The 22643-nt window shown below is 38.6% G+C and overlaps 1 protein-coding gene across 15 annotated transcripts in view; it reads right to left on the bottom strand.

The window, feature by feature from the left end:
• The window catches only part of wnk1b (WNK lysine deficient protein kinase 1b), a 108964-nt gene extending 102534 nt beyond the window's left edge, over positions 1 to 6430 (bottom strand). For all 15 annotated transcript variants that reach the window (XM_072913259.1, XM_061959425.1, XM_072913265.1 and 12 more), the window contains exon 1: positions 5983 to 6430. The gene's annotated coding sequence lies outside the window, so the exon portion shown is untranslated. The remainder of the gene's footprint in view (positions 1 to 5982) is intronic.
• Positions 6431 to 22643: the final 16213 nt, after the last annotated feature.

The following is a 22643-nucleotide window of genomic DNA, read 5'->3' as shown; positions in this document are numbered from 1 at the left end:
ATTCCTCAGGGGAACGCCAAGACACAGTCAGAACTTGGGTGAGAGTTAGCTCAAAGGCTACATCATTATCACGCTAACTGCTAGTAAAGGCAGACAATCACAGCATCAAAACAACCGCTTAAACTCACAGTTTTACGGTTGAAATTATTCAGCTTGTATCAATTACTTATGCACGATACCTTCAAAAAATGTATCCGGTTAGGTTTAAAGGCATAAAGATTTTTTTAATCTGAAGAGATGTTTTATCGCTACAGACACACACACACTAAGATAAAACAAATCAGGCATTGAGTAGTTTCAATCAATATGTGTGTGTTGTGTTACGCTAATACCAACACAACGCACACACAACCATTATGTCCCATCAAAGAGTATGACTCTAGTTCTTCAACCAAAAAATTTCACGTGAACAAACATGATCTAACAAAATGGAAAAGAAAAAAATCATAGCAACCACAAAAAAAATAAATTCACATCCAAATCGCGATTCTTATTTGTCCTGATTCTAATATGATTCATAATTTAAAATAGGGATTTAAAGAAATATATTTATTTTAAATATATATATACATATATATATATTTTTTTTTATTTAAAAAAAATGAAAATCAATATTTAAAAACATTTTTAGGTCATCTCAATGCAGCCAGAAGGAGCTTTTTTAACCTGTTTCGAAAAAGTGAGTTATTATACCAAATAATTTATTGTAAGAATCGGTTTGAATAGAGAATTGATTCTGAATAGAATCGTCACCCCCAGGAATCAGAATCAGATCGAGTCAAAGGGGTGCCCTAAGATTCACAACATTTAGCAACCACCAGAACATAGAATATGACATAAGAGAGGAGGGAATTATGATAATTTTAGGACTATTTTTGACAATAGACAAAAGACAAAATGTATACTAATCAAGTGAGTAGTGAGTGAGTCCCAACGCTTTTACTTTCTGTAATACGTCACAATTCATGCAGCGATGACTCAGGACATGTCGGCTTTCCTCAGAGATATGAAGCGTTTTGGTCAATTTTAAAAGTGTTCAATATTTACGATTGTTGCCCCTGACGTGTTTTGGAACCAATTATTGGGATAAATCCAGTCTTGACACACATCAGACCACAAACAATCTCATAAAATAATCTAATAAAACAATAATATAAGAAAAGAAAAAAGACAGTTTTTTAACAGTACAGGGAAACTTGGGACAACAAAAGTCTGATTGTCTTTATGTGTGTAGGAGTGAAGGTGCAGAAGGAAGGCACTTTAATTGCTGCCCTTCCAAATTTAGCCCAAAGTCACCACAGCCTGGCTAACCTCAAGGTGAGGATCCTCTCTGACCAGTTAGCAGCTTAGCATGAGACAAGAGGTCAGTCAAAGTGGCAAAGAGAGAAGCGCTGTACAACAACTGTAAACATGTCTGGAAGCATGGAAGCAATGTTTATAGTTCACTTTTTGAATACTGTACTGGAGTAGCAAATCTCCACCAGGGTCTGAACCACATTGGTTGGCTGGTTGATTGAAGTTTATTTCGTACATGTATACAGTTTCAATAGGACACATCGCATACATACTTAATTAGTCCTTCATGCACTAATTACCAGAAGTTAAGGATCATGTTAAAATTGTAAATAAAAGGAAAAAAATACTTGCTCAAGCAATTGAATGAGAATGTCTCCCAACATTTGTATATATACACCACTGCCCCAACTTACGAGTATTTCAGGATACTAGCTGTTCTTTCGGCTAATTGTTATACTTTACGTTATGAGCAAAAATTGGGTTACAAGCCTCCCCACCGCTAATTGCCGTAGTGAATATAACAGTGAACCCCGTAAGATCCGACAAAAACATCCGGTCTTACTCGCTAGCATTAGCTTATAGCTAAAAATGGACATAACTTTGTTTTTCCAACCATGTAAAACAAGAAAGTGAGTGTGAAGGACAGTGCTGAGAAGAAGAAATGGATGATATTGAATTCAAGAAAGAAATCATTAATAACATGACAGAGCGTGTAGCTAGCCAACTTGGTGAAGCAGTTGGAGCGTAACACTGCTAGTCTGCACCATACCGAAGCATATCTAAACATTTATCCATGAAAACATGAAGAAGCTGCTGATGGTGTGATTGACGGAGAAGCAGCTGGAAGGAGATACAGTAGAAATCCACTCTCTAAGGTAAATACTATACATTATTATTGCATTATTTCATAAAACTACTGTACTTATTTACTACATTCTAATGCAGGGGTCACCTACCTTTTTGAAACCAAGAGCTACTTCTTGGGTACTGATTAAAGCGAAGGGCTACCAGTTTCCATCCATCCATTTTCTACCGCTTATTCCCTTTGGGGTCGCGGGGGGCGATGGAGCCTATCTCAGCTACAATCGGGCGGAAGGCAGTGTACACCCTGGACAAGTCGCCACCTCATCGCAGGGGCTACCAGTTTGATACACACTTAAATAAATTGCCAGAAATAGCCAATTTGCTCAATTTACCTTTAACTCTTTTATTATTAATAATTAATGATATTTATCTTTGTGGAAACACTGATCATCTTAATGATTTCTCACAATAAATATACATAGAAACAGATAAATATCAATATGCAACACTTTATTTTTATATTTTCTCTAAGTGCACATTTTTCAAACGTGTGAAATCACAATATCCCATTTTAACTAGCTAGCCACTAACATTTTTTAACAAATCATGAATTACTTTGCACCATGTTTGTACAAATAATAACTCATGTAAAATACAAAAGTCAACTCTCAAATTTTAAATAAATCATGTCACACGTTGAACTGGACACCAAATCTGTTATCTGTTTCTTTGTCAGTTAGTAAAGACCAAGTCTTTAAAATATTTTCTTGGATTTTCAAATTCTATTTGAGTTTTGTCTATCTTAGAATTAAAAATGTCGAGCAAAGCGAGACCGGCTTGCTAGTAAATAAATACAATTTAAAAAATAGAGGCAGCTCACTGGTAAGTGCTGCTATTTGAGCTATTTTTAGAACAGGCCAGCGGGCTACTCATCTGGTCCTTACGGGCTACCTAGTGCCCGCGGGCACTGCGTTGGTGACCCCTGTTCTAATGTATTGTTTTATACAATATTACCGATCTAAAGGTTGTTTTTAAATGCATGTGACATGTAAAATGTGTTCTTTTTTGGAGGCCAAGCAAAGATTAATTTGATTTTAAGTCATTTTAATTGGCGACATTGTCGTGGTACGAGCAGCATCACAGAACCAATTCATAAGTTGAGGTACTACTGTATATATATTTTAAAATAAGTTATGTGATCCAGATACCATAAACACTGCTACATCAACACATCTTTTTTTTTAAAGAAGCATAGTTCAGAGAAAAATTGCAAATAAAAGCATTTGAAATGTATGTGAGAAAACATACAACCACTTTACATAAAACCTAAGTTTGCTTGGTCATCGCACAACAACGAGTCAAGAAAGTCCAACCTCGCAAGCAACTAACTGTATGATCAGAGAACTGCCAGCTGCTTGAAGTAGCAGACAAATTGATGCCCCGCAGCTTCACTCGTCCAGGTGTTGAGACACAACAGGTGATGCTGAGAAACGACCAAGCAGCTGTTTGTCTCATCTAATGTACGCCCTAAGACCATGCACCATTGACTGTATATTTATTGCATATGACTTCTTAGAAGTGAAAACCAGTGGTGGTCAACCAAGCCAAGATTGCTGTTGTGCAGCAAGCAGCGTGCGAACTATCTGAGTACACAAGGGGCCTAGATCTTCCTGCAAAAAGCAGATACAAGCAAAAAATCTAACTATGCAATGGAATAGATCCCTATACGTTATCAAAAAAAGATTTATGAAGTGATATCAAGGATTATCCGTCAGTGGAGTTCCCAGACAGATCAACCTATCTAGAAAACATTCTCCAAGACAAAACAGATGAAAACTTGGAAAAGCATGGAGGTCTACAACTTCTTTGTGTGGCTGGGTCAAGGAAATTGGTATCAAGACTCTCCCTGATAAATCATGCATCGTTTTTGCTCGGGTAAAGTTGCATTTCATGATTTAACTTCGTGTCTACAGCCTTGTTTGTTGCCTTGTTGTTGTTGCACGCACTGTTTACGAGTATGTGTTTTTCCCCATCTTTATCAAAAATATAACTATAAATCTCAACGTTGTGTCTGTGCTGAATGCTTCATTTATGATTGTTGCCTTCCATCCATCCATTTTCTACCGCTTATTCCCTTGGGGGTCGCGGGGGGCGCTGGAGCCTATCTCAGCTACAATCGGGCGGGAGGCGGGGTACACCCTGGACAAGTCGCCACCTCATCGCAGGGCCAACACAGATAGACAGACAACATTCACACTCACATTCACACACTAGGGCCAATTTAGTGTTGCCAATCAACCTATCCCCAGGTGCATGTTTTTGGAGGTGGGAGGAAGCCGGAGTACCCGGAGGAAACCCACGCAGTCACGGGGAGAACATGCAAACTCCACACAGAAAGATCCTGAGCCTGGGATTGAACCCCAGACTACTCAGCACCTTCGTATTGTGAGGCAGACGCACTAACCCCTCTTCCACCGTGCTGCCCATGATTGTTGCCTTTTAAAAGCAACAAAAACTCTTTTAGGTTTTGCCCACATTTGCTTTCTTTTATTTAGACACATCCATTTTCTACCGCTTGTCCCTCTCGGGGTTGCGGGGATGCTGGAGTCTATCCCAGCTGCATTCGGGCTAAGGCGGGGTACACCCTGGACAAGGCACCACCTCATCACAGGGCCAAAACAGATAGACAGACAACATTCACACTCACATTCACACACTAGGGACCATTTAGTGTTGCCAATCAATCTATCACCAGGTGCATGTCTTTGTAGGTGGGAGAAAGCCGGAGTACCTGGAGGGAATCACTCGTAGCAAAAATGTGTTTCAAGAAAATACTGTACAAATAATATCAAGATAATACTTAAATGGAAAATACTAAACTTTAAAAGTATATATATATTAAAAAAAAAACCTTTAAAGAAGTGATCACTGCAAACTCTGTTCCCTTGGAGCGGAGTGTGTACCATTTTTCTTGTCGTCGTTTAATTAAATCATGCACTCTTCCGCCCTCCTTGATTACTTCTCGAGGAACTGTGAAGAAACATTTATTCTTTTCGCGATTTGAACTGTTTGTACAGCCAAAAACAACGCAAGCATGGGGCATTTTTCTTCGAGAAAGGCCAAATGGCGCATGGTGATGTCATGTAAATCCAAACAATATATGTACAATATGTGCTGATGCTGACTTCCATCCATCCCATCCATCCATTTTCTACCGCTTATACCCTTCGGGGTCGCGGGGGGCGCTGGAGCCTATCTCAGCTACAATCGGGCGGAAGGCGGTGTACACCAAGTCGCCACCTCATCGCAGCTGATACTGACTTGTCATAGGTAATGAAGCAGGTGTGTGTTCATGTAAATCCTAACAATGTCAATAAATACATGCAAATTAAGGCTAAATAGTAACCGCTTTTCCTACAGCATGACCAATCCCAGCTTCATCCTGCAAACAAATTGTATTTATGTGCAAATGTCATTACTAGATGACATTGTTTATGTTTCTTTTGGGTCCCCTGCTGTCCATGGGAACATTCATGCAGGGTCAAAGTGACTCAGTGAATTATTAACAGGAAGGAAGAAGCCAATTAGCAGCCCTGTTTAATTAAAAAAAATTGAACATTACATATTTAAACATAATATCAATTAATTATATTAGATTATAGCACATCACAGTGCTCACTAATTTTACATTAGAGAAAGTATTTTTGCCTGCACTTTGTCAACAATTAAAACAATCTCATGAGAGTCAAAGACGCTTGTCTTGAGTCCAGTAATGGTTCAAATCCTGCAGAAAGACAGCATTTAGTCTCATATTGAAATAGAAAATGAGGTCTTGTGCAGGTCTAACTTTGCATGCAACAGTCAAGTCGATGTATTTATTACCTGTTACATCTGTTCTCGTCCTGCTTGGAGGAGTTTGGAGGGCCACGAACTTGATGAAGATCCTGCGCGGTATCACGACCAAATGTCACATTAAAGCCACAGATGCTTGACGAAAAGCCCGCAGAGACGATAAAGACATTTGCAACAACGGCACGGCTTAGTTGTAGCTTGGAACCTCCCCAGAAGACACGAAAAGGGGCTTGGAGCACCAAGTGGTCAGCGGGACTTGCACGCAGCGGCAAGCCGACAGACAGACACCCCCCGCGGGGCAGAGAAGCCAAGTTCGCCCGCTGATGCCGCGGAGCCTCCGGTGCTTCCCTCCCCGACAATATTATTTTATCCGCTGTCCGTTCAGTCCGACTCGGCAGTGAGTGCAGCGAAAGAGGAGTTAAAATCCCCAGAGAGCTTCAGTGTTCAGGCTCCAGGACGGAGGCTCGCATGGTTCTGAGCTGCTTTCAGCGATGACTCAACAAGGCAAGCAAAGTGTCAAGTCTGACTAGCCTAACCCACAAAAGAAGTGAAAGTACTTTCAAAATAAAACACCGTTGAATACGCGTGACGTTACTTCCGGCTTCTGTCGCCTCTTACTTTCTCTACGCAAATAATATGAGCGAAAATGTAAAAAGGTGTGATTCAGGGAGGAAAGACGGACACTTTTCCAACATCCAGCAGTCAGTGTGAAAGGAAGTAAATGAGGGAGGAGGTGCTGTGTTCACTTAGGTTGAAGGGCACACTGGTTTGAGAGTAACACTTTACATTTAGTAAGCAGCGACAGAAGAATGTCAAGTGTGTAAGTGTAATAAAGAATGTGAAGTATGTGTTGATAGAGTACAGTAAATGCATTCTGCAGAGGAATATGCTGAGGTATAAATAGTACAGCATAGAGCAGGGGGTGTCAAACTCATTTTAGATCGGGGGCCACATGGAGAAAAATCTACTCCCAAGTGGGCCGGACTGGTAAAATCACAGCACGATAACTTAAAAATAAAGACAACTTCAGATTGTTTTCTTTGTTTAAAAATAGAACAAGCACATTCTGAAATTGTACAAATCATAATGTTGTTGGGGTTTTTTACACTTACATGTTGCGGTTAATAGTATTCTATCTTTATTTGTAGTTATTTATAGTTTCTGAATAAATTATGTGATAATGTTCACCAGTCAACTCATTGGTGTTCATTTTCAATCCATCAAGATAAAAAAAAATCATACCAAAATCAAATTACTGTATGTTATTTATGTAGTTTGATCATTTTCCTCGACTGATGTACTAACATCTTGTGGTTTATTTTGTACATATGTAGGATCATCTACAAAGATACAAAGAATTGCTATTGCGACATCCAGTGGACACATGTAGAACAGCTGTTTCTTTCATTCAAAACTTTCAGGTTAATTTTTATATTAAGCAAAGTCATACCGCGGGCCCGATAAAACATGTTCGCGGGCCTGATCCAGCCCTCGGGCCGTACGTTTGATACCCCTGGTATAGGGGGTGATCAGCTCTAAAGCAATTTTAGGCTAGGATGACAACACTAGATTTTGTAGGCATGAGGCTCTAAGAGGATATCTTAAACAATGGGTTTATTACAAAAATTGTAATTGTGACCTAGGAGGCACATACTGTATGTAGCTGGGGGGGGTCTGCATGTCCCTGACTACACCGCGTTGTGTTCTGGTACGCGGTGATGAGGACGTGGGACACCGTTTGGATTTTGCATCTCAGGTTTATTCCTGTTGCTGCAAGGTAGTACAAACACAAATGGAGACGTGTGTGAGCTCCTTCACAGCCAAACAGCCTCAATCAGACGGTTAAGCACACTAACTGGAGAGATGTGTGCAGCAGCGTAGCATCCTTTTACCTTCAAAATAAAGCTCAGTAATGTGACGGGGGGAAAAAAGAAGGAAGTACCAAAACAAAGCCACAAATGTTCAATAAAATCTCAAATAAATATAAAAAGAGACAAAACCAAGTTACTACTATGGATTTGGTGAAATTAACACATAAATAAACTATTATATATGTTTTACATTTCATATGTTACACACACAAATATGTATAAAATACTAGATTCGTCTCAAATATTGATATCGAATATTGGTTCAATGTCTATAAAAAATGTTGGATGTAATGTCTGATGCAAGCAGTCCTGCATCGTGTTGACTTGTGCAGAGCTGGACAGCCAGTGAACAACTAAATGTCCTCCAATAAGCACACAAGGTTGGTCTTTTATTCTATTTTTGATCATGTTGTTTACAAAAGGTAAACATGGTAGGCTACAGGCTACTAGAAGCGGGCAGCTACACAACACCTAAGCACACAAGCTATAAATACATAAAATGTGTCCTTCAATGAACCATACAGCAATCTAAAACAGCACATTTGTCAATATAAACAAAAATCAAATAATTATAGTTGCATATTACTTGTACAAAGTCTCCAAGGCAGAAGCATATTAGAAAGTATCCCGTAACAAATGTGTCAGTGTCTGCATCATGACTTTAACTTACAGCTGAGCACGCAATAGCACACAACATAGACACACTGTACGTAATAAGTGTCCTTGAACACTGGAAAAATAACATTAACATTTTTTTTCTTCTAAAAACATACTTTTCCGTGAAATAAAAGAGTTTGAACCCTTCAGAAATGTTAAATATGTACATATTTGTGTTAGTCCTTATCCTAACTATTTGAAGTTTTATTTCTTAAAAAATATAATACCGGTAGTCTAAATACACACTTAAGTCCCTGGTGTTTTATTCAGGCCTGTTACCCATATACACTACATTCATATATATGGCATATATATATATACATACAGTATATACACATTTGTATATATACATGTATATACATGTACAGTATATACGCATACATGTGCAGATGCACACATGTATATATGTATGTTACTTTATCTTAAAATACAATTTTCACAATGTGCTTAGTGTCAACATGCTGACAAAGCTTAACCTATTGTTACTATAACAATCTACAAGGTTATGGTAGGTTGCTTCTCTTTCTTCCCCTCCATTTTTCTGCATTCTTTCGTATCTCAAGTTATCATTACGTATATGTATTGTTGCATTTGAACAACTGTATTGTTGATAATAAAGATAAAGTATTGGTATTGTTCATTATCAATAGCGCTATTTCTATTAGTATTTGTATTGCTCCATTTGTAGTTGAATTAAAGCTCATTGTCATTTCTGTATTATTTTTTATTTTCGCTAACTGCTTATTTGCTATTACTTTTACCATCATATTTGTACATGTCGTATTTGCTGATATTGCCCTATTGTTGTTGCTGTTGTTGTTGTTGTGTTTGCTGTTGTTGTTTTTGTTTCTCTGTCTAATCCCCCTCTTGTCCCCACAATGTCCCCCTCTGTCTTCCTTTTTTTTTCTCTTTCTATCCCCTCCTGCTTCGGCCCGGCTGCACCAAATGATAATATAAATACATTTAATAAAGTCAAATACAAATAAGGCAACAAGAGAAGTATCCTCTTTTGTAAAGTAAATCTGAACAGCCGATATGGGCATCTACATCAACTATATGATTTGCCTGAGAAGCTAGACAGGACAAAAACAAAAAAAGTGTCAACATGCTATTAGCATGAATGCCATGTGTTAATATTACATGCATTTGCTAAGTCTATGCTAAAAACTAATTTTTTTACTTTTAGTTTCTGTTACTCAAATAAGTCATACTTGACTTATGAACCTTGTGAAAAAAGGAAATAAAGTTGCTTTAGATGGACTAATATACATGTTGAATAGTTTAGTTTAATAGATTTGGAGTTTAAAAAAACTCCCACAGAAATGTAAGTTTATTTTGAAAGCGTTACAAAACATACTACGGTTACATTAGCACAATTCCACATGAATGCATGCATAAAGTATAATTTAGTTTCATAATCGATGTTTGCATCATAAATTAAAGGGACGTGTCTGACCCTCTAACAAAAATGCAGAGCAAGTGAGCGATATTAACGCAACATTTTCAAGCGCCAAGGCCTCGGGGCTCCACCGTGCACATTGACATGCACGCCATGTCTTCCATCAGCGAGCAAACCCTCACTTTGAAATACGTTGTCAAAACGTAAGACAAGGGCAGATATCAGCGTACAAAAGTGACACACATTCCAGAGATGTGCATCAGAACACACAGTGAAGTGGCGGCTGGGTTAAACAACAAATAATACATAAAGTAATGCATTAAGGGTTTACTTCTCATCAAGTTTTTCAATTGTAGCGTCCTCATTTCAGGAAAGCGGTTTTCCTGCCACAGAAAAGTGCTTTAAACGGGAGCTTGTGTAACAGAAATTGAGCAATACTGTACATTACTGTACTTTCAATTTATTTGACTAATAGCTCAAAGAAAGGGAATTCACTTTCTTTTAGGCTGCTTTCATGTTTGGGTCACTTACAAGGAACGCCGCAGCAGTTTGCTTCACTTGACCTCAAATGTGAACTCTAGGGGTGTCCCGATCTGATACTGATATCGAATCTTGATCTGACATCGATCTAGTATCAGCAAAAATCGTATTATATAGGCCTGCATCTGAAACGCCTGCTATAAGAACTGCGATATAAGCATTCTTCGTAATGTTCATATTGTTGTTTCTCAGCCAGCGTTTGTGGGTCTGATGGACCCGTTGCATTTTGTGCAAAACAGATGCACAAACGGATGTTTACCTTATCCCAATAAACATCTGTTCAGTATTTTAACATAAAAGTGTTTGATTGTGAGGCATTAAAAGCCACAAAATGCAACGGGTCCATCAGACCCACAAACGTTGGCTGAGTAACAACATTATGAACGTTGCACGGAAAATTTCCCTTCCAGTTTCTGCATCCCACAGGGATTCTTCTTTTGTGTTTCTGCACCTGCGGTTCCCACACAAGGTTGCAACATTATTTGTCAACACTGTCTGCTCTCATTTTCTCGCACATTTGACCCTCTGATGTTCTGTGTACCTACACTCTGTCCTCCTCCTGTCTCGGCCTGCTGAGTGTGTGTGTGTGTGTGTGTGTGTGTGTGTGTGTGTGTGTGTGTGTGTGTGTGTGTGTGTGTGTGTGTGGTACACAGAACATGAATCTCCACACTTCAATTAGCCCCGGGTCCAGTTGTCCCGGACATCTTATATGTAATAGAAATGTGTATGGTGTGTGGTCATTAAATAGGTATTCTGATATATGTTCTTCACAGAAAATGAGCCAAAGTCAGTGAGTCTCAGTTTGAAAAATTAATTAATTGTATCATTTTTCTTTTAATAAAAAATGAAAACAGGTCCCACAGACCCAAACACCACATAAACATGGAACGAACAAACCGCAGTGTGGACCAAACCATGTTTTAAGAAGGGGCGGGGGTTATTAAAATTATTAAAATTAGAATGTTGTAAGATTAATGGCTTTTTTAAAATTCGCATTAATTCGTATGAATATATATTAGTTCAGAGTATACATAATAATATTGTTATATAGTGTACTGTGGGCTATGTGTGGGCCATAGCAGGCTGTGGGCCCTTAGAATTGTCATTAACTTTCCTCCCTTAACGACAGACCTGCACACAGATAACATCTTGTCACCATTTGAGAGCATTTTAAGAGTCTTTACTTCAGAACACTGTAAAAGTAAACACACATAAATAAAGTGTGTTAATATAACTTAGATGAAATACTAAATAACTTATCTGTGACATTCCAATGTGCTTCAAACCAAATGTGTTCGCTAATATACATTCTATAGGCCATACACATGCTACTGATTAGCATTAGTTATTTTACATGGCGATTTCAACACCTCCTAGGTTGTTAATGAAAACTACGACTAAAATGCACGTTATAGTCTAACAGTTGGTGTGTAGTAAGTGCAATACTTGAAGTACAAACCCTGTTTCTATATGAGTTGGGGAAATTGTGTTAGATGTAAATATAAACGGAATACAATGATTTGCAAATCATTTTCAACCCATATTCAATTAAATGCACTACAAAGACAAGATATTTGATGTTCAAACTCATAAACTATATATTTTTTTTGCAAATAATAATTCACCTAGAATTTCATGGCTGCAACACGTGTCAAAGTAGTTGGGAAAGGGCATGTTCACCACTGTGTTACATGGCCTTTCCTTTTAACAACACTCAGTACACGTTTGGGAACTGAGGAGACACATTTTTTAAGCTTCTCGGGTGGAATTCTTTTCCATTCTTGCTTGATGTACAGCTTAAGTTGTTCAACAGTCCGGGAGTCTCCGTTGTGGTATTTTAGGCTTCATAATGCGCCACACATTTTCAATGGGAGACAGGTCTGGACTACAGGCAGGCCAGTCTAGTACCCGCACTCTTTTACTATGAAGCCCCGTTGATGTAACACGTGGCTTGGCATTGTCTCGCTGAAATAAGCAGGGGCGTCCATGGTAACGTTGCTTGGATGGCAACATATGTTGCTCCAAAACCTGTATGTACCTTTCAGCATTAATGGTGCCTTCACAGATGTGTAAGTTACCCATGTCTTGGGCACTAATACACCCCCATATCATCACAGATGCTGGCTTTTCAACTTTGCGCCTATAACAATTCGGATGGTTCTTTTCCTCTTTGGTCTGGAGGACACGACGTCCACAGTTTCCAAAAACAATTTAAAATGTGGACTCGTCAGACCACAGAACACTTTTCCACTTTGTATCAGTCCATCTTAGATGAGCTCAGGCCCAGCGAAGCCGACGGCATTTCTGGGTGTTGTTGATAAACGGTTTTCGCCTTGCATAGGAGAGTTTTAACTTGCACTTACAGATGTAGCGACCAACTGTAGTTACTGACAGTGGGTTTCTTAAGTGTTCCTGAGCCCATGTGGTGATATCCTTTACACACTGATGTCGCTTGTTGATGCAGTACAGCCTGAGGGATCGAAGGTCACGGGCTTAGCTGCTTACGTGCAGTGATTTCTCCAGATTCTCTGAACCCTTTGATGATATTACGGACTGTAGATGGTGAAATCCCTAAATTCCTTGCAATTGCTGGTTGAGAAAGGTTTTTCTTAAACTGTTCAACAATTTGCTCGCGCATTTTTTGACAAAGTGGTGACCCTCGCCCCATCCTTGTTTGTGAATGAGTGAGCATTTCATGCAATCTACTTTTATACCCGATCATGGCACTCACTAGTTCCCAATTTGCCTGTTCACCTGTGGGATGTTCCAAATAAGTGTTTGATGAGCATTCCTCAACTTTGTCAGTATTTATTGCCACCTTTCCCAACTTCTTTGTCACGTGTTGCTGGCATCAAATGCTAAAGTTAATAAATATTTGCAAAAAATTAAATTAAATCAGTTGTCTTTGTAGCACATTCAACTGAATATGGGTTGAAAATGATTTGTAAATCACTGTATTCCGTTTATATTTACATCTAACACAATTTCCCAACTCATATGGAAACGGGGTTTGTATAAACACTTTGTAGGACTCAACAAAATACGAAACTGGCAAATTCAACTTAGTGGCGAAGACTTCTTCCTGACTACAACACACCTAGGACAAACTAAAATTAATGCATACTTGCAAATGATACTCAGAAGTGTAAAAAAAGAAAATATCACAGCTAAATAGTTTACAGTCCATTCCAGACTCTGATCAAGTACTATCCAGCATGCAGAACCCACCTGATCACCACACCATATTACTTAATTATTACGTTTATAACATTAGACGCTACAAAATGATTCAAAAGTATGTACTTTATTATAGTCAAGACTGGAAGATCTGTAATGTATCAGAATTCAACCCACGTGATCACAACAACATATTACTTAATTAACCCTTTTATATTATTACACGGTACAAAATAAGTCAAAAGTATGTACTTTATTATTGTCAAGGCTGGAAGATCTGTTCTGTACCAGAATGAGTTTGTTTGTTTATTTATTTGAAATGCACATTGATGAACACAATAACACGTAGGATGTTGTGTAAATATGTCGGAATATAGCAATATACTCATTTCCATCTGCAGTGAAAAGGTTGCATGGTGACACCACTTTGGAACACCACATGGACAAAAGACACAGTCAGAGTTAAAACGAAAGCAAAAAAAAAACCAGGCAGAAGTGAAAATGATGAAAGACAAAACGCGTTCAAGTGTTGCCTCTGCTCTGCTCTGCTCTCCCCCTCTGTATGTATATGTGCTCATGAAAAGTATATTTTAGAAGCTTTTTATGAACATCCTTCTGATAGACAGCGTCCTCTGCAATGGACATTTGTGTTTGCGTTCATGTTTTTTTTCCCAAAATCTGTGAATCTGGTCAAAAACAGAGCAAAAACCAATGTGCACTGCAGAGGACACTAGTTCTTAGGAGGTAAATATGAAAAAATAACCACCAAATTCAACCAAGAATACGACATTTTGGTTTGGAATATTTAAATTATGTCACAAAGTAAGTTCAATCAAGTCCTTACTTTATGCATAAAAAGTGACCAAAAAGTATCCTTCCTGCAAACATATTAATCAAGAGAAAATGGACCAAAAGTCACTTCATATTCTTTACTGCTCACTAGTGTTACCATATCTGAGTTATTGTGCAGAAATATGGGGAAATAACTACAAAAGTACACGTAATTCACTAACCTTTGTTACAAAAAAGATCTGTCAGAATAATACATATAAAAAATATATACAAGCGTTTCATTTATTGACTCCAAAATACTGAAACTTGATGATTTACTGCGAAAATTATGCCCAAAGCAAACTATAACCTGCTACCCAAGAATGTACAACAGTTCTTCTAAAAAAAAAAAGAGGAAAAATATAACCTTAGAGGAAAATGTTATTTAAAACATTTGTATGCACGCGCAACACTTAAGACCTTCAGCATATCAGTATGTGGAATTCAATTATGGAATGGATTAAGTAAATATGTCAAACAATGTACTGATATGATCCAATTTAAGAGGCTGTTCAAACGACAAGTGTTTACAAAGAATCTTGATAAACATCTTCAACTTTTTTGAAAATGAAAAATTATTCCTCTCATGTGAATCATGACTCGCTTAACTATTAAGAGAAATGTTGTATTCATTGGTGTACATTGTGTTACAGTTACAAGATCAGAACAGGAAGTGAAAAAATGTGTTAGTAATTGCTATTAATTGGAAAAGTGGTAGGAATTGATAAGTAAGCTTTGCTTCTACCTGCTCCTTTTCGAACATGTAAAGAGAAATGAGAATATGTAGATTATATGATGTATCATATTGTATACATATCTGTATACATGTTCGAAATAAGAAAAAAAAAAATGCACACGTATAAGTACAGTACCTCCTTAATACACACACGCACAAAATTGTACACAAAGTATGTGTTCAAAGTCAAGTTGTTATGAGATTATGAATCATTTAGTTTCATGGCTGTGAGCGACAAAGTTAGTGGCAGCTGACATCCGACGGTGTGCCAATAACTCTTACCTTGTTTTACATGCTGCGTCTGACAAACGTGATCAGTCAATACACAACTGAACTATGTTTGCTCCCTGACAGGAAGTGAGAGGATTTCTCTACCCGACCGAGTTACGGAGATCAGCAAAAATGGAAGAAGCGAGAACGAGTCGGAAGAAGAGTCAATTGGTGTCACTCTTGCTTTGACTCTTCGTTTTTTCAGAACAAATATCTTTGTCTTTTTATCATCTGTAGGACACTTAACATTAAAAAACATGTCTAATGGTGTATGAATAAACAGTAATGTAATCAATAGAAGTAATAGAAAGTAATGCACTACATGTACTCTGTTACAGTTACTTAAGCACTTTTTAATTCAGTCATACAATATACTTTATTTTCGAGTATTTTTGTGAAGAAGAAACGCTACTTTTACTTTAACATTGATTTTATTTCGATTGCCACATTGATTGATATCATTATATTTCTTTATTATCTATTGATTACTGCTCATTTGGCATGACATGACTCTGATTCACCAATCCAACTTAACCCTTGTGTGGTGTTCGGGTCTGTGGGGCCCGTTTTCGATTTTTATTAAAAGAAAAATGATACAATTAATTAATTTTTCAAACTGAGACTCACTGGCTTTGGCTCATTTTCTGTGAAGAACATATATCAGAATAAAGTTAAAGTTAAAGTACCAATGATTGTCACAGACACACGAGGTGTGGCGAAATTATTCTCTGCATTTGACCCATCACCCTTGATCACCCCCTGGGAGGTGAGGGGAGCAGTGGGCAGCAGAGGTGGCTGCGCCCGGGAATCATTTTTGGTGAATTAACCCCCAATTCCAACCCTTGATGCTGAGTGCCAAGCAGGGAGGTAATGGGTCCCATTTTTAAAGTCTTTGGTATGACTCGACCGGGGTTTGAACTCACAACCTACCGATCTCAGGGCGGACACTCTAACCACTAGGCCACTGAGTAGGTTATACATATTTAATGACCACACACCATACACCCCACCTACACATTTCTATTACATATAAGATCTCCGGGTCCACTGGACCCAGGGCTAATAGAAGTGTGGAAATTGATGTTGTGTGTACCACACATAAAACAACATCCGCACGTGTGTGTCCTTTCCTTCCAGATGTTCTAAGCTCAGGTGGAGTGCAGAGGAGATGGCGTCCTCTGTGGAGCGGTTAGGGCGATAAGCACACTGGTATGGGTCGAATGTAGGGGGAAGTCTGGAGACAATGTATTCCTTTACCAGCCTCTCGAAGCACTTCATTACAGATGTTTTTTGGGATAAGGTAAACATCTGTTCAGTATTTTAACATAAAAGTGTTCGATTGTGAGGAATTAAAAGCCACAAAATGCAACGGGTCCATCAGACCCACAAACGCTGGCTGAGTAACAACAATATGAACACCACACAAGGGTTAAGCACTAGTGACCTTTGACTCCATTTCACCAATCAAACGGAGCCTGGCAGTCACATGACCGTGCCCAAACCACACGCTGTGAAAAATGACGAGACGTCATAACTCTTCAATGTTTACTTACAAACTATAGAACATTTATATCATCATCTGTGTCAGTAGAAATGTTCACATTTCAGCTTCCACTTCCAACTAGAGAAAACATGTTGCAATAAGTTGATTTTTATGTTTTAGTTAACGGTATACTAACATTAGCTGTGTTATAACGTCATAAGCGACTGGTTGCTTGTGGGGTGTGGCGGTCTTCCCGTCTGGCTGCGGCGAGTCTCTGGGGCGTCCCATCTTTCTGCCCGCGTAGGGTGTGGTCTCTCACTGGCTTGGAGGCTAGTTGTCTCCTGCTTCTCCTGTGCCTTGTCCTCGGCCTGCCGCTGGCCTGCCCGATGGCACAGTGGGCCCGGTCCTGGGGGTCCTGTCACTGGCCGCCCTGCCTTGGTGGAGCCACACGCACATTAACTGTAAAAACATACTAAGATACTGTACATACTAAGACATGTACATACATACACTTACGCATATAATCACGTTTCATCAAACAGAAATTAACGTTACTTGAAAGTTACTCAGTACTTGTTTAGTTTTTTCACTGTCTACTTACTTACTCTTACTCAAGTACATATCTAGATGACTACTTTTTACTTTCACTAAAGTCATATTACTCTATAGTTACAGTTCTCTTACTAAACATTTTTGGCTACTCTACCCACCTCTGATTGTAGTTTGTGAGAGCAAATTGTTGTTTAGCTCCAAAAAAGGGTAAACTATTCTCAGTTTGATGCATTGTACCCGTGCAACCACATTATTTCACATATTGGTCACTTAATAAGTCATTTTAGGGAGGTTTGATTTCTTAATAGATATTTTTAATGAGATTCATGCTTCACCTCAATGGTGCAGCTCAATAGCAAAACTGCCTGCAGTACATAATCTGACCAGATAGTGTCGCTACAGAGTCCAATCCTTTCATGTCTATCATACCATATTCCTCCTCCATGCATCTTCCCACACTTTTGGAGTGCCAACATGCTCTTCAGGCCTGAAAAATTCCGCTTCCACATGTTCTCAGTCCCCTTCTAACAGTCCAAATTGGAGGCAATTGAAGAAAAAGAGCTCTCTGTGCTGCAGGCTAAAAAGGGAGAAGGTTAAACATGGTTTGGCTCTCGACTGTAATTGTGAGGAGGGAATTCCTACGGCAGAGAACATCTCAACCACCATCACTTTCTCTCTTTGATGGGCTCCTTAGACATCTTGCAAAGTATCGTCTTATTTAAATGTCAGTGTTGGATGCACGGATGTGGACTTAGTGCCTTTTGTGGCTGCTTTAATGCAAGGATGGGAACAGTTGGAGCCTGGAGGACCCTGACAGGCACTCCTTAAACACACACAAAGACACACGAACGCACAAACACACACTTTATAAAAGGATTAATTTAAATAAGACACTTCTTCTTAATCCTTTTCAGAGATAGATACATGGATATATAGATAGAGTATATAGATCGCAGCAGGCACAAGACAATGATACAACAATGATTATACATACAAACGTGTACATGTCCTTTAAAACTGGCTTTGAAACAACATTGCAAAATGGTGTATTTGAAAATGGAGACAACATTGGTGTCAAACTTTGGAGCCACGTTGTTGGTTGGGAAATTACAAAATTGCAATAGTCAAATCAACGTCACAACCTGACATTGAATAAACGTTGTCAAAAAGCATGTTGTTTCAACGTTGTATTTGCGTTGTAAAATACTGATTGGAAAATGACCAAAATTCAATGGTCCAATCAACGTCAGGACCCAACATTGATTAAACGTCATCAACGCATGTTGTTTCAACATTAGGTTTAAGTTGCTCAATGTCGGGACCTAATTCAACAAGTTCTCAGTGTTGTTTTATTATCTTGTGCCTGCTGGGATAGACAGACAGACGGACAGACGGACAAACAGATAGATAGATTGATATATAGATTGATAGACGGATAGACGGTTAGACGAATAGACAGATATTTAGATAGATTGATAGATAGATAGATAGATAGATAGATAGATAGATAGATAGATAGATGGATAGATGGATAGATGGATAGATGGATAGATAGATAGATAGATAGATAGATAGATAGATAGATAGATAGATAGATAGATAGATAGATAGATAGATAGATGGATAGATATACCTTAGGTCAGGAAAAAACAAAGAGGCTATATCATCCCTACGAGCCTGTTTCCCTGCTCGTCAGGGAATAAAATCCCCTGACAAGCAGGGAAACCTGCAAAACAGGCTTGTAGGGATGATATAGCCTCTGTGTTTTTTCCTGACCTAACGTATATTCCGCTCTACCCCGGTATTGAGCACTGTATAACGGATAAACCACAGAAACCTTGACTAAAGACAGACAGACAGACTGACAGACAGACAGATAGATAGATATACCTTAGGTCAGGAAAAAACACAGAGGCTATAACATCCCTAAGAGCCTGTTTCCCTGCTTGTCAGGGAATAAAATCCCCTGACGAGCAGGAAATAAAATCCCCTGACGAGCAGGGAAACCTGCAAAACAGGCTTGCAGGGATGATATAGCCTCTGTGTTTTTTTCTGACCTAACGTATATTCCGCTCTACCCCGGTATTGAGCACTGTATAACGGATAAACCACAGAAACCTCGACTACAGACAGACAGACAGATAGACAGACAGACAGACAGACAGACAGACATACAGACTGATGGATTGATGGATTGATGGATTGATAGATTGATGATAGACAGATTGACAGAAGCGTGCATAGAGAAGAGGCAGATAGAAGCTTGCATAGAGAATAAAATAGGTGCCTTTTTTTCATTATAATAAATTGTTTGTGTAAAAAATATATATTTTTTATCTGTGCTATTTGCTGCAATTTGTTTGATGAAAAGCAATCCGTGCACCAAAGCAAAGCTATTATGTGTGAAAGGAGTGTTCACAAAAGAGGCTAAAAAAACTAATTCAATTTTTTTCATGCAACTCTCTGAGATTGCTTAATCGACTGTGAGTGTCAGCGTCGCTTCCTGTTCTGATGTTGACTTTTGATCTTCGTCTTGCAAACTTAAAGTGTCAATTTCAAAACTATACGTGGATGCCAACAGGGCACTCATTTTCCAAAATGCTGTAATAATATTGATTTATTAAATTTTAGTTTCTAACGTTAGCTGTCATTGAATGTATATTCTATCATAGCAACAACATGACTGAAAATTGTTATTTGCTTCTCTTGGACTGTTTTTGTATATGTGCACGCTATCTCTTTGTGTACATGTGTATGCGTGAATGTGTGTATGCATGTATGTGTGTACGGGAGTATGTGTGTACGACACAGCGGTGAGTGACCAGCATGAACACCAAACGTGATTTTTATTCAATATAAGTAGTAAGAGTGAAAAATATACACATTTTCAAAATATATATGTATATGTTCTGTTGAAGCACCAATGGTAACATAAGCTCGTTGGTGATGTTATTGTCATTTGTTTTGCTCTAAAAAATGTTACTTGAACAAGTTGCAAAAAGCCTCTTTAACACTTCTAATTAGACTGTTTTGCTATATCAGTAACTTCATAGTAGTAAAATAAAAAGCCTTCAGTGGGCTTTTAATGAACAGGAACGACAAATTATCTTTTTTCCCACTGGAGTCTATTCATATTTTAATACAGTGCTACCTCGGCTTTGTACGCCTCAAATATTCTCCAAAATATGGCATGGTTTTTCATATGTGGTCTGAGTTATCGTATGGCCAAACATTGCATGAAACATAATGTGTTTGCCTGCGTATTGTTCCGAGGAATCGAGTGTCCAAACAAAGAATCCACTTGTTGGTGACTCAGTCTCTGTGTTTTTTTTATTGAGTACCATTAAAAAATAATCCACCCTGCGGCCAAAGAAATTACAGCACTTTGATAAAAAAGGTGAGAAAGAACTCGTTTAAAGGGGAACATTATCACCAGACCTATGTAAGCGTCAATATATACCTTGATGTTGCAGAAAAAAGACCATATCTTTTTTTAACCGATTTCCAAACTCTAAATGGGTGAATTTTGGCGAATTAAACGCCTTTCTATTATTCGCTCTCGGAGCGATGACGTCACAACGTGACGTCACATCGGGAAGCAATCCGCCATTTTCTCACTTTCGTCGGTGTGTTGTCGGAGGGTGTAACAACACGAACAGGGACGGATTCAAGTTGCGCCAGTGGCCCAATGATGCGAAAGTGGCAAGAAATTGGACGAAATTTGTTCAAAATACGAGGGTGTGGGGAAAGCCGACGAAATGGTCAGTCGTTTGTTCCGCACACTTTACCGACGAAAGCTATGCTACGACAGAGATGGCAAGAATGTGTGGATATCCTGCGACACTCAAAGCAGATGCATTTCCAACGATAAAGTCAAAGAAATCTGCCGCCAGACCCCCATTGAATCTGCCGGAGTGTGTGAGCTATTCAGGGACAAAGGACCTCGGTAGCACGGCAAGCAATGGCGGCAGTTTGTTCCCGCAGACGAGCGAGCTAAACCCCCTGGATGTCTTGGCTCACCGTCCCTTATGCCACCGAAGATGATCAAGAGAAGAATATCGACCCTAGCTTCCCTGGCCTGCTGACATCAACTCCAAAACTGGACAGATCAGCTTTCAGGAAAAGAGAGCAGATGAGGGTATGTCTACAGAATATATTAATTGATGAAAACGTTATTCATTACTCGTGGTTTTACGTAAATTATTATACATAAACTGTGTTTACCAATAATTTAGCTTAAAAACATTAGTTTTTTTCAATCATTCGAGTACATTTGGGTAGTCTTGTGTAATGCAGTATTTTGTGTCTATTTAGGTATGGTTAACCTGAGTGCTGAAATCGTGGAAAAATATATGTTTTTAGCGCGCCTGAAATGGGCTGTCTGCACTCTCAAAGTGCATGTTGTTGCCAAATGTATTTCATATGCTGTAAACCTAGTTCATAGTTGTTAGTAATTATCTTATCAGACAGTGTTAAGCCGCTGAAATCCGAGTCTGAATCCGAGCTAACGTCGCTATACCTTGCTGTTTGTTTGTATTGGCATCACTGTGTGACGTCACAGGAAAATGGACGGGTGTATATAACGTTGGTTAAAATCAGGCACTTTGAAGCTTTTTTTAGGGATATTGCGTGATGGGTAAAATTTTGAAAAAAACTTTGAAAAATAAGATAAGCCACTGGGAACTGATTTTTAATGGTTTTAACCCTTCTGAAATTGTGATAATGTTCCCCTTTAAACTACAAAAGTGGCGTCTGCGTGGCTCTGCGCTACACATTCTCTGCCCATCGCTGTCTTTCTCAACAAGTGTTCAATAGAGTTAAAAGTCATGCCAAATGTTCATTTAAACATTTCATTCATCGTTTATATGTATTTTACATAATTTTCTGCATGTAAAACGTTCATCATTATCTAGGAAATGTGTTTTGTGTTTATACTTTCTGGGTGCCTTATTTATTATGGGATTCTTCATATTATCTTTTAGAACAGATGACTAGCTACAACAAACAGTTATTTTAACGTGTTAAAAGACAGAGCCATCGTAATGTAACTGCATTTCAAATTTGAACTACTTAATAACAAATATGCAAAAAAATTACAATATTTAGTTTTGAATTAACGTATCGGCCCGAATATGAGAAAATCCTGAATATACGAGGACCCCTCTCAAACTCACA

This window comes from Nerophis lumbriciformis, linkage group LG05 (assembly GCF_033978685.3).
Source record: "Nerophis lumbriciformis linkage group LG05, RoL_Nlum_v2.1, whole genome shotgun sequence".
Classification (NCBI taxonomy): Eukaryota; Metazoa; Chordata; class Actinopteri; order Syngnathiformes; family Syngnathidae; genus Nerophis; species Nerophis lumbriciformis.
This window is presented reverse-complemented; position numbering and strand designations above follow the sequence as displayed.